Genomic DNA, 15,886 nt, shown 5'->3' on the forward strand with positions numbered 1-15,886 from the left:
TTGGACTCGATGACCTCCTGAGGTCTCTTCCAACCTATGATTCTAACTATAAGCCTATCCTTCAAAGCACTTGCAACCCCTCCCAGCTTAGTATCATCTGGAAACATCATAATTGCACCCTCTATGCCATTATCTAAATCATTGATGGAGATATTGAACAGAACTGGATCCAGAACTGATCCCTGCAGAACCCCACTTGTTTTGCCCTTCCAGCATGGCTGTGAACCATTACTAACTACTCTCTGGCAATAGTTATCCAGTTATGCACCCACCTTATAGTAGTTCCATCTAGGTTGTATTTCTCTAGTTTATTAACAAGGTCATAAAATCACAGAATACTAGAAGGGACCTTGAGAGGTGCCAGGTGTCCGGTTTTGTACTGGACAATCTGGTATTTGAGGGTTTTGTCTGAGAAACAAATTGAGAAATTACCAGACATATAAAATGTCTGGTATTTTCTAATTAGTTAAGTTTTATTAAAATTAGGTGTATCGGTCTTTAGCTGTGAACTGCCTGAATAGTAGATGTGCTCGCTGCCTGAGTGTGTCTACCTGCCAGGCAGTTCGCAACTACTCAAGGGAGGGTATGGGGGGAGAGGGGCAAAATGGAATCCCCAGGCAGACTCACTCCTCTGCCAGGGTTTGTAGGGGCTGCACATGCCCAGATCAGTCCCGCTCCCCCCTCCCTTCTCCTCCTGATCTCCCAGTCAAGCCCTGCTGCCCCTGTCCAGCCCTGCTTCCGGTGGCCAGTTCCCCCCACCTCCCACCAATCTCCCCCGGTCAGCCCTGCTCCCCCAATGACCTCCCACAACCAGCCCAGCTGCCCCCATCCAGCCCTGCTTCCCGCAGCTGGTTCTCCTGTCCTCTTCCTCCTGTTCTCCCCTGGCCAGACCCCCTACCCCCGTCCACCTCTGGTTCTGCCACCTGCCCTCCCTGATTTCTGCTGGACAACCCCACTGCCTCCAACCCTGCTTCCGTCACCTGCCCGCCTGCCCCCCCCATCTCCGCGGGACAGTTCCGCTGCCCCCAACCCTGCTTCTGCTGCCCGCTCGCCCCCTCCCCCCATCTCCGTGGGACAGCCCCGCTGCCCCCAACCCTGCTTCCACCGCCCGCTCGCCCCCTCCCCTCCATCTCCACGGGACAGCACCACTGCCTCCAACCCTGCTTCTGCAGCCCACTGCCCACCCACCTGGATCTCCACGGGACAGCCCTGCTACCCTTAACCCTGCTTCCACTGGCCGCCCACCCACCTACCCTGATCTTCATGGGACAGCCCCGCTGCCCCCAACCCTTCTTTCTGGCGGCCGGTCCTCCCTTCCCCCCACCACCACCTTCTCCCAGCCCGCCCCGCTCTGCTCCCCTACAGGCAGCCACGCTGAGGCCTGGTATTTTTTTCCCACGGCCCGGTACCAGGCCGCAGCCCATAGTTTGGGAAACGCTGCCTCAGACTATTTCTCCAGTTTGTCCAAATCGTTTTGAGTTATGATCTTACCCCCCCCCCAAAGCACTTGTAACCCCTTTGAGCTTGTTATCATCTGCACATTTAATAAGTGTACTCTCTATGCCCATCAATATCTAAATTGTTGATGAAGATATTCAACAGAACCAGTCCCAAAACTGACCCGAGGACCCCACTTGTGCCCTTCCAGCATGACTGTGAACCATTAGTAAATACTCTCATGTGAGACTGTATCAAATACTTTACTAAAATCTAGATATACCACATTTACTGTTTGTCCCTTACCCACGAGGCTTGTTACCCTATCAAAGAAAACTATGTTGTGGTTTGACATGATTTGTTCTTTACAAATCCATGCTGTTATTTATCACCTTATTGTCATCTAGGGCTATGTCTAGACTGGCATGATTTTCCGCAAATGCTTTTAACGGAAAAGTTTTCCGTTAAAAGCATTTGCGGAAAAAGAGTGTCTAGATTGGCACAGATGCTTTTCCACAAAAGCACTTTTTGCGGAAAAGCGTCCGTGCCTATCTAGATGCACTTTTGCGCAAAAAAGACCTGATTGCCATTTTAGCCATCGGGCCTTTTTTGCGCAAAACTGTATACACTGGCCCTCTTGCGCAAATGATTTGCGCAAGAGGGCTTTTGCCCGAACGGGAGCAGCATAGTATTTCCACAAGAAGCACTGATTTCTTACAGTAGGAAGTCAGTGTTTTTGCAGAAATTCAAGCGGCCAGTGTAGACAGCTGGCAAGTTTTCTAGATGTTCATAACTGGACTGCTTAATTATTTGCTCTGTTATTTTTCCAGGTTCAGAACTTAAACTGACTGGTCTGGAATTCCCTGGGATGTCCTTATTTCCCTTTTTATAGATGGGCACTATACCTGCCCTTTTCCAGTCTTCTGGAATCTCTCCCAGATTCCACAACTTTTCAAAGCGAATAGATCAAGATATCTCCTCAATCAGTTCCTTGAGTAATCTCCGATGTGTTTCATCGCACCCTGGTGACAGGAAGACATCTTACCCCTCTCATTTTTAGCTTGTTCTTGTCATATTTTAACTTCTGAGTGCCTCATTTTCACTGGCATTCACTATGTTAGGCATCCAATAACCATCAACCATGGGCCAAGGCCCATGACTTTGGCCTTACAGGATGCCTTCCCCCCCACTAATACTGGAGAGCTAGCAAAAGACACCCCCCCGGCTGTCTGTCCTCCCCTCCTGCAGCCTTGCCCAGGGCACCCACCTTGCCAGCTCGTCGCCCCCCCCCAAGGAAGAGCGACAAAGGGGCTTTTTATGCCCAGCCTGAGCCCCGCCCCCATTCCTCCGCGGATAAACACCCCCTCCCGCTGCGTAAGCGTAGTGCGTGCCGGAGCCGACCTCCCCCAGCGAGCATCTCCCCCGCCCCTGAGCGAGGGTGGCGGCCGCGGGCGAGGCGAGGCGGCTCGGCAGCTGAGGCGGCGATGCGCCGTTGGGCCAGGCTGGGGCGGAGCGCGCAGGTAGCGGAGCGGGCGGGGGCTGAGCGCCGGGCGAGGTAGGAAAAGCCGCTGGGACCGCCCCGCCCCTGCCCTAGCTCCGCCATTGGGAGCTCCCCGCCCGCGGCTGCTACCGGGGACGGGCACCGAACCGTTACCTGCGGAGGCAGCTACCTGAGTCCCGGCGGTGAGTAAGGTCCATCCACCCGCCGCGGGGAGGCGCGAGGGGCGGCTGGGTAACCCCCCCCCCCCCCCCCCCCGGGGCAGGATTCCGCTGACAGCTCGCTTAGCTCCTCACCTTTCCCTCCCCTCCTTCCTGGGGAGGGTTTGGCTTGGGGGGCGGGGGCTGGCCCCGCGGACGGCAGATTCTGCCCCCCCCCCCCCCCCCTTGCCTGTGCTAGTGTGGCTCAGAGACACCAGGCTTCTCCTGCTGAAGTGTCCCTGGGTGCAGGCGGCTGCCTGCCGCATGTGTCTCCTGCGGGGATGTAAAGTCCGTTGGCAGTGGGAAACCTTTTGGTGAGTTAAGTATTTAAACAGTAGCAGGAAACTTGGAGATGGCAGAGCTGCTGAATGACTTCTTTGTTTCGGTCTTTCTCCAGAAGTCTGATGAAGAAATGCCTAACACAGTGAATGCTAGTGGGAAGGGAGGGAGGTTTAGAAGATAAAATAAAAAAGAACAAGTTAAAAATCACTTTGAAAAGTTAGACGTCTGCAAGTCACTAGGGCCTGATGAAATGCATCCTAGAATACTCAAGGAGCTGATAGAGGAGGTAGCTGAGCCTTTAGCTATCATCTTTGGAAAATCATGGAAGACAGGAGAGATTCTAGAAGACTAGAAAAGGGAAAATATAGTGCCCATCTATAGAAAGGGAAATAAAAACAACCCAGGAAACTACAGACCAGGCAGTTTAACTTCTGTGCCAGGAAAGACAATAGAGCAAGTAATTAAGGAAATCATCTGCAAATTCTTGGAAGATAATAAGGTGATAGGGAACTGCCCGCATTGATCTGTAAAGAACAAATCGTGTCAAACCAATCTGATAGCTTTCTTTGATAGGATAACAAGTCTTGTGGATAGGGGAGAGGCGGTGGACATGGTATACCTAGACTTTAGTAAGACATTTCATATGGTCTTGCATGATATCCTTATCAATAAAGTAGGCACATACAAATTAGATGGGGCTACTATAAGGTGGGTGCATAACTGACTGGATAACAGTTCTCAGAGAGTAGTTATTAATGGTTCAGAATTCTGCTTGAAAGGTATAACAAGTGAGGTTCTGCAGGAGTCTGTTTTGGGACCGGTTCTGTTCAATATCTTCATCAATGATTTAAATATTGGCATGGAGACTACGCTTATTAAGTTTGCAGATGATACCAAGCTGGGAGAGGTTGCAACTGCTTGAAGGACAGGGTCATAATTCAAAATGATTTGGACAAATTGGAGAAATGGTTCTTCTGCTCTACTCTGTGCTGATTAGGTCTCAGTTGGAGTATTGTGTCCTTTTCTGGGCACCACATTTCAAGAAAGATGTTGGAGAAGGTCCAGAGAAGAGCAACAGGAACGATTAAAGGTCTAGAGACTATGACCCATGAGGGAAGATGGAAAGAACTGGGCTTGTTTAGTTTGGAAAAGAGAAGATTGAGAAGGGACATGATAGCGGTTTTCAGGTATCTAAAAGGGTGTCACAAGGAGGAGGGAGAAAAATTGTTCTGCCTGGCTTCTGAGGCTAGAACAAGAAGCAATGGCCTTAAACTGCACCAAGGGAGGTTTAGGTTGGACATTAGGAAAAAGTTCCTAACTGTCAGGGTGGTTAAACACTGGAATAAATTGCCAGTGGAATCTTCATCTCTGGAGATATTTAAGAGTTGGTTAGATAAATGTCTATCAGGGATGGTCTAGACAGTACTGGGTCCTGCCATAATGGCAGGGGACTGGACTCGATGACCTCTCGAGGTCCCTTCCAGTCCTAATATTCTATGATAAAGGGTGGGATCCTGTGTGTATGTGGTGGGGAGAGATAGGTGAAGCGTTCTCAGTGGCAGACCATGGGCAGGGAAGTCGCAAACTGCAGTACCGACCTGTTCCTGAAGATACCGTCCTCTCCCGCAGGCTAGAAATTGCGCTCTCCTAACTTGTCTTCCCAAGCCATGCTAATGACAGTTTAGTTTCCCATTATAAATAAATAGTGTGAAATCCTGCAGGTGTAGATATGATTTAAAGGGAAGTCTCCAGCTAGACTTACACTCCACATTCTTGAAATCAATGACCCCCATAATACGAATGAGAATATTTCCATGGATCTTTAAATTTGAAAAAACCCAAAGCAGAAAACCATGTAAATACAGGGTGCTGAATGCAAACAAAACTGTTATGTTGCTTACTGGCAATCAGAAAGTGAAACCAACTAGCAGTAAAAGTGAAACTGATGAGGCTGTTTACATTGTAGAAACCTGGTAAAAAGTAAATATACATGAACATTAAGTTGTTTTTCATAACCTAAAAAACCCAACCCTTTGTGGACAGTGTTTTAAGAGCAAATTAGTGACTCAATTTTAAATCTTGTTTTTTTTTTTTTTTTTTTTTTTTCCAAGGTGGTTTCTGGTGAAATTGCAAAACTTTGCTGTAGACTACTACTTGGCATGCAATGTTTCAATTCACAAGGTAACTTCTTTTACAAGTTTAAAAAATACTGGCTTTTTATTTTTAGAACTTGAAGGTGTATTTAAATGATGTTTGTCCAGTACAGTGATTTAAAATTGCTGCTTAAAAATACTTGTAGTGCCCGGTTTCCACCTGGTTACCTTCTTTAATGCCAATCTGCTTACAGGTTTTGATGGATAGGTCTGGGTTCTTTTGGATCCCACCACCCACTCAACTTTACTTTTTCCTATGGATTTATTTGGCGGTGCCTCCACCCCCCTCACTTTTTCCTGGCAGGGTCCCCAGGGCAGCTTGGGAGGAAAATTCTAACCCAGGGTAATCCCCACGTACTTGCCAGATAGCTGGAGACTCCCAGAAAATAACACAAACACATACACTAATACACTTCTGTTTAATATAAACAGAAGACAAATATAATATAACAGGGTAAAACACTGTTTAGGTTAATCGGTGCCCAGCAACTGTAAGATTAGTGACCCATTGATATGTGTACTTTGTGGAGCCTTTGATGACTTATGACCACAAAATTCTTCTCTGCAGTGGGGCTGACTGGGTCCAGTACAGCCCAAAGGATTCACAAATGGGAGAAGGTGGTAAATCCCTCCACAGGTTTAATATGCAGCAGGTTATAAAATCCCCAAACAAATTCCCTGACTAAAAAGATGGTGCACTCACACACTCCATGAATGAGCCTCAGGTTCAGAGATGACTCAGTCTCTGCAGAGGGGCTGGTCTCTTCTGGCAGGGATCCTCTTCAGGGAAGAATCAGGCTGCTTTGGTCCCAGAATTTCCTCTCACCACAAAGGGGTGCAAGGCTCAAGGTGCAGGTTACACAACTGCACTAAAATTCAAACTGTAATCTCCTACCCCAGCATTCAGACACACAGGCAGCAGCCCTGAACTAGCAGGCAGAGCAGTGCTGACCATGTCCTGACAGCTCTCACCTAGGGAGCTGGAGAGCTAACTCAGCCTGGCTGGGGAAGTTTCCCAGCAAACTCTACAAACTGGGAATCAACAGTGGAGAAATAAAACTGAGCTGAGGGATCTTGCTTTCAGGTCCCTAGAGGCTAGTTCTCAGTGGGGAAACCCTGTATGCAGGCCTGGGGCTTACTAGCTCCCACAGAGCCAGCCCTCCCCTTGTCCTGGCTGGCTCCGGACTCCTCTAACAATGGCTTTTTTCTCCCTCCTGAACTCTCTGGGAGGGACATCTCACTCCCTATGGGTTGCCGGGGAAGACTCTGTCCCTGGTAGGGAGGGGGAGCCAAGGCAAACTCAGTGTGCCTCTCCCGGAGCTGCCAGCAGACAGAGCCCCAGGAATCTAGGTAATCTCCTTGGAGGTAACGTACTTAATCTCAAACACTATCAACTGCTCTAATATAAGGCCAAGTCTACAGTAGGGGAGAAATTTGGTTTAAGATACACAACTCCAGCTATGAGAATAGCATAGTTGATGCATCTTAAATTGAATTTCTCTGGCAGCCTTACTACAGGAGGTTGACTAGAGAAATTCTCCTGTTGACTTCCTTTACTCCTCGTGACTCTGAGGAGTACTGGGGTTGATGTGGGTGCCATCAGTGTTTGATATTAGTGGGTCCTTACTAGACCTGCTAAATTGAACCCTGGAAGATTGATCTCTGGGTAAGTATAGACAAGCCCTACATCACAGACCTGCAAAGACTATGTCAAATGGCTAGCTCTGCACACAGGCCACGTTTCACGAGGCATAAGGGATCGGACGACAAAGATTTTCCTTGTTGACCAATCCCCATCTTGACTGCTGCTTTGTGCCGACAAACAGCTGAGCTGGCACTACGCAGCGGCTATTTTTATTCTAATGAAGCGGGGGATATTTAAATCTCCACTTCATTGACTATGGCAGTATGTCTAATTTACATGCCTCTGTCAGCAGAAGCATGTAGTCTAGACATACCCTCAGTGTGTACATGTATAATCGCATTTTGGGTGGGTGGGTGTGTAGTAGATATGTGAGGAAGTGTGCATGTGGTAGGGAAATGAGCAGACAGTGTCTAAACTCTTACTCTGGAACGCTGCACTAGGTAATTAAATTGTTAATTGCGTAAGCTCCAAGAATCATCTTTTAAAAAGGTATTTAGATGCTGTCCCAGAGTGTGTCCCTCAGACCATGTAGGTTCTATTATCGGGACCGACCCCCGTGCTTACTAGTAATCCTAACTACTCTGAGATCCCTTTTCCCTACATCCCGCGTGTTCACCCTGCAACCTTAGTCCAATATCAGGGTCCCTTGATCCTCAGCCCCCGGTTTGATGTGCCCAGTTAGCCGGAGAGAGAGGTCATCAGCATTGGAGGGGAGGGAGACCTGGGCCCGCCCTCACTCCAGGTCCCAGCCCAGGATCCTAAGAACAGGTGATCCTCACCTGTTCAGCTGGTGGGAGTTCGTCCCTTAACTCACCAACCCACAGGCCTTTCAGTGCCCTGTCCTGGGCCTCTTCCTCCTCTCCATCTGACTCAACTTTTTGGGACATCCGTCCAGCCCCCCGGCTCTTCCATCTGGTCCTGCAGCTCTTCAGGCCAGCCCCTCGGTGGCTCTGGCCAGCTCTGCATCCTCTGCTCCGCCTGGCCCTTCAGCTCCTCCTTCCTCCTCTTGGTGTCCAGCACTCTCCTTTTGAAGAGCCTGCGCCTGATTGTTCCTCCCGGCTCCCCACACACACACCTGCGCAGACGCCGGGAGGGTTCGCTGGCCAGCGGGCACCTCTGCGCTCGCACGGGGAGCCATGCCTGAACAAGCCCCACAATGCCGATGCTGCGGCGGGGCTGCCTTTTCTGCACCGAGCACCTTTGCGGAGTCTTGGCAACTGCGGGCGGTGGCAGGCTATGGCGGCGGGGAGCTCACTGCTCCGTCACATATCTCTCTCCTCCCCCCCCATTAGATGTCTTACTTCTTCTTGTGGTCCCTCTTCTCCATCCTGCATCCTCAAGAAGAAGTCGGCATTGTTGTGTTTTGTCTGTGCCCGATGTAGAACCTCAAACCTGTAGGACTAGATTCCACCTCATTATTTGAGGGTTAGCCTCCTTCATAGATGGAGCCACCACAGTGGAGTATGGCCTGTTACTAGCTTAAAAGGGTTCCTGAGCAAATAGTACCTCAGTCTCTATAGCCACTTAACCACTAATGCCTCTTTTTCGATGGTCAAGAAGGCCTGTTCCCTGGGGAACAGCTTTCAGCTCAAGTATAATACCAGGTGTTCCTCCCCTTGAATCTCTTGTCAGGGCCGCTCCCAGTCCTACCATCGATGCATCGGTCTGTAAAATAAATTCTTTTGAGAAATTCGGTTGCACAAGCACAGGTGCTTGCATTAGACACAACCGCAGCTGCCGAATTGCTCTTTCACACTGCTCTGACTAGCACACCTTCTTAGGTTGTGTCCCCTTGGTCAAATTGGTTAATGGAGCAACTATAGTTGCAAAATCGGGTATAAAGTGTAGATAGTAGCCGACTAATCCTAAAAATTGGCATACCTGCTTTTTGGTTGTCGGAGTATGATATTCTACTATGGCTTGGACTTTGCTCACTAGGGGGTCTCAACTTCCCCCTTCCTACTGTAAGTAAGTAACTTCCCGCTGTCCTATGTAACACTTCTCCGAGTCCTGCCTCTTGGCAGTGTTTTTTAACACGGCCTGCAAATGCTGCAAGTGTTCGGGCCAGGTTAGGCTATAGATGACGATGTCATCAATATAAGCTGCAGCGTACTGTTGGTGGTCCCTTAGTACCCGGTCCATTAATCTCTGAAAAGTCGCAGCTGCCCCGTGCAACCCAAATGGCATGATTTTTAAATTGCAATAGTCCAAAGAGGGTTGAGAGAGCAGTCTTTTCCTTAGATATAGGTGTCAATGGAATCTGCCAATACCACTTTGTTAAATCTGACATCAAGATGTACTGAGCTTGGCCTAGCTTCTCCAAAAGTTCATCCACCCAGGGCATCTGGTAGGCATCTAACTGGGAAATCGCGTTTACCTTACAGAAGCCTATGCAGAAACAAATGGGCCCATTCGGTTTTGGCACTAAGACAATTGAACTTTGCTAGTCACTACAGGATTCTTCAGTTACGCCCAAACGTGTCATAATCTGTACCTCCTTTCGCACTGTCCCACATCTTTCTCGGCAGCGGGAAAACCAGATCACGTACTTTATGCCTCGGGGTCGTGGCAATATGGTGGCTTACTAATGTAGCGCACCCCAGGGTTTCAGACAACACCTTTTGGTACACCTTGAGGATTTCTAGCACCTCCCCCTGTTGTGCTACCATCATCTTGTCCCCTAACACCACCTCCCAGGGCTCCTCAACATCCCCTGCCCAGGGTCCTAAGTCAACTGGGGGTGGTGAGGGACTTATCAACAGACTTTCATGCAGGTTCCATTTCTTTAATAGGTTAATGTGGTAGACCTGTGTCCCTCATCTCTTGCCTACCAAGCGAACCTCATAATCTTCACTTTCCACTTTACGGATAATTTCAAAGGGTCCCTATCATTTTGCTAAGAGTTTTGATTCCTTTGTGGGCAACAGGAAGAGTACCCTATCTCCAGGTTTAAACTCCCTCACCTTAGCTTCCCGATTGTAGTAATAGGCCTGTTTTTCCTGGTCCTGGCATAGATTGGCCTTGGCAAATTACCCTAACCACCGCAACCTCTCTCTCAGGCGTAACACATAAGGGACCGACCCTAGTGCTTGTGATTCTTGCTCCTCCCAGGCCTCCTTAACTAAGTCTAGAATACCTCTTGGCTGATGCCCATATAAGAGTTCGAAACGGGAGAATCCCACAGACGATTGGGGGACCTCCCTTATCATGAATAGTAAGGCGGGTAACAGCTTATCCCACTCTTGTGGGTCCCCCTCCGTAAGACGTAAGAGCATAGTTTTAAGCGTTCAATTGAATTGCTCTACCAGTCCATCTGTTTGTGGGTGATACATAACAGTTTGCACAGCTCCACCATTAACTTGGACGATATGTGGTTTCCCTGGTCTGTTAGTATTTCTCATGGCATCCCCACCCTGGCAAAAAATTTTACCAATTCCACGGCTAATTTGGGGGCTGTTGTATTTCTTAAGGGGATGGCTTCCGGGTACCTAGTGGCATAGTCCAGCAGGACTAGTATATATTGGTACCCCACTTTGGACCGTTCTAAAGAGCCCACTAAGTCTAGGGCTACCCTCTCAAAAGGAATCCCTACCACTATGACCCTGTCCGAGGCTGGGTTAATTGGCATGCTGGGCAGGAATTACAGAAGTCCTGTACTTCTCTATGCACGCCTGGCCAGAAAAACCTATGGGTGATACGCTGTAGGGTCTTTTCTTTCCCCAGGGGTCCCACCCAGGGGGTTTAAAAAAAATGAATGGAGATGCTTATCTCCTAGAACTGGTAGGGACCTTGAGAGGTCATTGAGTCCAGTACCCTGCCCTCATGGCAGGACCAAGTACCATCCCTGACAGATTTGCCCCAGATGCCTAAATGACCTCCTCAAGGATTGAGCTCACAATCCTGGGTTTAGCAGGCCAATGCTCAAACCACTGAGCTATCCTTCCCCCCCCCCCCCTCCCAGTATTGGAGGGGAGGGGGGACCTGGGCCCATCCTCACTCCAGGTCCCAGCCCGGGACCCTAAGAACAGATGATCCTCACCTGTTCAGCTGGTGGGGATTTGTCCCTTAGCTCACCAACCCGCAGGCCTTCCGGTGCCCTGTCCTGGGCTGCTTCTTCCTCTCCATCTGACTCAACTCTTTAGGACATCCATCCAGCCCCCCAGCTCTTCCGTCTGGTCCTGCAGCTCTTCGGGCCTTTTGAAGAGCCCATGTCTGATTGCTCCTCTGCCTCCTGGCTGGCCTCCCCCCCACACCCGCACAGATGCCGAGAGGTTTTGCCAGCCGGCGGGTGCCTCTGCACTTGCGCAGGGAGCCATGCCTGAACAAGTCTCACACCGCCGACGCTGCAGCAGGGCTGCCTTTTCTCCACCTCTGCGGTGTCTTGGCAAGTGCGGGCGGCAGTAGGCTCCGGCAGCAGGGAGCTCACCGCCCCGTTACAGATGCCTAAATACCTAAGGACTCAACTTGGGGAAAGGCTTGCCTTACAGAGTCTGGTCAGCAATAAACCTTGGGTTGATCTTTCACTAAAGTCCCTACTAGAGCGGAATAGGTAAAAGGGAATGCTGAGGATAAGAAGGAGGGGTGTAGCTCAGGGTTGGCCAATCATTTTTAAAAGGGGGTCACTTCAGAAATTTCTGAAGTGGCTCCAGGCCACCCCAGAAGTGGAGGGAGCCTTGGGCAGAAGGGGAGGGGCCAAGGCTTCTTGTGCTCTCCCTCCCACCCTGATTGGCCTGGGGTTGGGGAGAGTGAGAAGTCTTCCCTCCCCTCCCTTGCCCTGCCCCCAAGAGAGAAAAACCAGCTGTTTTAAAACAGCAGGTGTTTTCTCTAGGTGCCTGGCTGTTGGCTGAGAAACCTTGGCCACAAGGAATCTCAACCATCAGGCCCATCCCCACACCTGCATCTATAATCAGGTTGTTAATAGCTTACTCTAAAGGTAAGAAGACAGACCAAGAGTGATAAACTAAAGGGATTTTATTAACAGATAAAGGGAGATAAACAAGGTATGACAGGTAAGTATTAACTATACAACTGATATACATACATAATATATATTTTTTTACATAACTGTTTTTGGAGGGACAAATACTCTGTCTCAAAATGAATGTTTCAGTCAAATGACACTATTTGTGAATCTGGGATGAATTTGGCTAATATTTTTGACTGGATTAAAAAAGAGAAATGTGACAGTCTCTTATTCTGATATTTTTGAAATTGTTCTGACTCTTTATTTTAAAATTTAGCTAGATTTGTGAAGTAAATGAAAATTGTAGACACTAAAAGATGAAGAAACAAACAAATACTTTTTGGTTGAAAAAAAATTGACTCAAAACAGTATTTGTATTTTCAGATGTTTGAAATCAATGTTTGAATCAACAAATAAATTAGTCCTGATTATTTTGCTTGTGTGGAACCCATTGAAGCCAATGGGGCTTTGTGTGAATACAGGGGTCCTGCTTGCATTAGTCAGTTTGCAAAGCAGGGACTTATATAGAATTTTAATCAGAGAATATACTGTTGTGGTCATAAAGTTATTCTGCCTTTCTAATATGTGCACAGAGCTGTCTTAAAATATGACTTGATAGCTGAATGTTGGGGTATTCACTTCTGAACTGGCTGAGATACTTGTACTCCAGGCTCATTCCTAATGAGCTGTAAGCCATGAAGCTGTGATTCCCCTGTACCTGCAGAGGTGCAGATAAATGCAGTGATGGGGTCTGCCAGCCTGTAGGCTGGTATTTGCCCATCCCTGGGTTAAATACAGAGATAAATAGTCCTTAAGAGTTTATGGGAAGTGTTGGTAAGGAGCCAGGAGAGCCAATGAAAAATTGTGAGATTTTTAAATTGAAAAGCTGGATCCTCTTGCTGCCATCTTTTGTGTCAGAGTGAGAGATGAGTTAAGCCAGGAACAGGGCACAGAAGTTTCAGTGATATTGAAGACTAAACCTTGGAACAACAGAGAAGCCCGTAGAACAGGGAATGTTTAGTCAGACGTTAACAGGTTATTTTCTTTCTTTTGGGTTAATTAAACTCATATCTGTTGTGCCCAGGTACCCCCTCTCCTACTGAATCCCAGGGAAGCAATTCTGTGGTTTTTTTTGTTTTTTTAAATATGCATTTTTTCAGTTGCTCTGATGCTTAGCAACCAAATGTGCTTTTCCAAGTATGTCTTCTTTGTTTTGTTAATAAAACCACACTTTTAATACTATGATCTGATTCCTATGTCCTAAAAGGCATGAGCTTCTGTGTGCACATGCCTGAGACAGAAAGGTCTGCTATTAAGAAATTTACAGGTTTTTTTCCCCCAAGCTCTCTGTTAATGGAGGGTTAAAATGCTTTGGGGTACCCCACAGGAAAAATCCCCAAGTGTGTCTTCCTGAGGTTTTTTTTTTTTTTTTTTTTTTTTTTTTTTTTTTTTTTTTCAAATGAATTTTTGCATTTGTATTGTGGTAACCTACCACCTGAGGTCAGGGAAATTTTTAAGCAATAGCGTTTAATGGCAGGGTATTTTAAGGTCTCTTACAGGCCTCCACCTTTTATACTTAAAGTGCTAGAATGAGGAACAGCCTTGACACAGGTGCTGTTACCCCATGAAAGAATGCAAAGATATTTCTGCTGACTCATGTCCAGTAGCCTCCCCAGGAATTGAAATGGGGGGGGGTTCAAATTTACAAGGGGGGGTGTCAGTGCCGATGAGAGATGAGACCGTGAAGGTGAAGATGGGCTGTATGGCATCATAGTTCACAAAACTGAGGGGGGTGTTGGGGAAATTCAGGGTGGGTATACACCCCCATGGGGGAGGTATAGGGACATCCCGGCTCATGTCAAACCCAGGTGGGTCCTATTAGTTCAAACCCAGGAGCACAGAAGAGTTTGACTATCTTTTTGAGGCAAAGGGAAATAAAGGTAGGGTAATAAAGAAGTTTTCCTTCATGAAAACCTCTTAGAAACAGCCAAACTCCAAAGAAAATATGAGGCTGGGGCTTACGTTTTGTTATTTAGCAATGAAGTGGAAACTCCAGGAAGGAATTTGGACCATTCTCTCATGAAATGTGTTCAAACCATCTCAAGCAGTCCTCATAGAGCTCCCTTTGCTGGACTCTCAACAGACTGCTCTGTTTGGATTTCACCTAGGGCTGTGAAGCAATTAAAAAATCATAATTAAATTGAGATTTTTTTTTTTAACTCACTGATTTCTTTTTTTTTATATAATCACATTTAATCAAACTGTTTAAATTGTTTGGAGGGCTTTCTGGAATATTTTCTACGTGTTCAAATGTATTATGGTTTCAGGTACTACACAGAATACAAAGTGTACACTGCCCAATTTATATTTTATTACAAATATTTGCACTGTAAAATGGTAAAGAATAGTATTTTTCAATTAATCTCATACAAGTACTGTAATGCAGTCTTGTTAATGTGAAAGTGCAACTTACCAATGTAGAATTGTTTTTTACATAACTGCATTCAAAAACAAAACTATGTAGAGTCCACAAATCTTTTCAGTCCTACTTCTTGTTTAGCCGGTCACTAAGACAAATTTGTTTACTTTCATGGGCAGTAATGCTGCTTGCTTCTTATTTACACACCAAAGACTTACCCAGTGTTGCCTGGAATGTGGAAGGGGGCACACCCTGACTGCTGGTTTCTTCCTGGTGCTGGTCAAAGGGGGTGTGGAGTAAGGTGAACCCCAGCAGCTGGCTTTTCCCTAGGGCCATCAGTGGGGGTGGCCCTGGGATGGGGGGCATGCAGGCTGTCTGTTGGCACTCCCTGGGGGCAGAGACGACTGTGCAGGCTGCTTGCCGGCACTCCCTGGGGCTGGCACTGGGGGTGGCAGAGCTGCTTACGCGGCTGGCAGCTTCTCCCCAGGGCAGGCCATGTCAGGTGCTGCTGGCCAGCAGTTTTTCACTGGGGTGCTTGCTGCCCCCTGTGGTCATTTCATCATGTGCCCACTCCGACCCCTGATACAAATGTCCACAAACTGTCCCCAGTGATCAACCAGGGCCTGGAGCACCGTTGAAAAGTAGCCCTTCCTGTTAATGAAGTGGGCTGCTGGAAGGGGCATTGTGCGGATTGGGATGTGTATCCCATCGAGTGCTCCTCCACTGTTCGGGAAGTCAAGCCTAGCAAAGCCAGCCATGATGGAGCTGATAGAGGAGGTATCTGAGCCTCTAGCTATCATCTTTGGAAAATCATGGAAGACAGGAGAGATTCCAGAGGACTGGAAAAGGGCAAATATAGTGCCCATCTATAAAAAGGGAAATAAAAACAACCCAGGAAACTACAGACCAGTTAGTTTAAATTCTGTGCCAGGGAAGATAATGGAGCAAGTAATTAAGGAAATCATCTGTAAACACTTGGAAAGTGGCAAGGTGATAGGGAACAGCCAGCATGGATTTGTAAAGAACAAATCATGTCATACCTATCTGATAGCTTTCTTTAATATGATAACAAGCCTTGTGGATAAAGGAGAAGCGGTGGATGTGGTATACCTAGACTTTAGTAAGGCGTTTGATACGGTCTCGCATGATGTTCTCATCAATAAACTAAGTAAATACAACTTAGATGGGGCTACTATAAGGTGGGTGCATAACTGGCTGGAAAACCATACTCAGAGTAGTTATTAATGGTTCACAATCCTGCTGGAAAGGCATAACAAGTGGGGTTCCGC

At 47.6% G+C, this 15,886-nt stretch overlaps 1 protein-coding gene across 3 annotated transcripts in view; it reads left to right on the forward strand.

The window, feature by feature from the left end:
- Window positions 1-2,846: 2,846 nt before the first annotated feature.
- FNDC3A (fibronectin type III domain containing 3A) overlaps window positions 2,847-15,886 on the forward strand; it is a 208,098-nt gene continuing 195,058 nt past the window's right edge. The window contains exons 1-2 of one of the 3 annotated variants that reach the window (XM_075919050.2): window positions 2,847-3,120; window positions 5,529-5,598. The gene's annotated coding sequence lies outside the window, so the exon portion shown is untranslated. The remainder of the gene's footprint in view (window positions 3,121-5,528; window positions 5,599-15,886) is intronic. The other 2 variants (XM_075919051.2, XM_075919052.2) reach the window with 2 other exon arrangements.

This window comes from Pelodiscus sinensis, chromosome 1 (assembly GCF_052426305.1).
Source record: "Pelodiscus sinensis isolate ZL-2025 chromosome 1, ASM5242630v1, whole genome shotgun sequence".
Taxonomy (NCBI): domain Eukaryota; kingdom Metazoa; phylum Chordata; order Testudines; family Trionychidae; genus Pelodiscus; species Pelodiscus sinensis.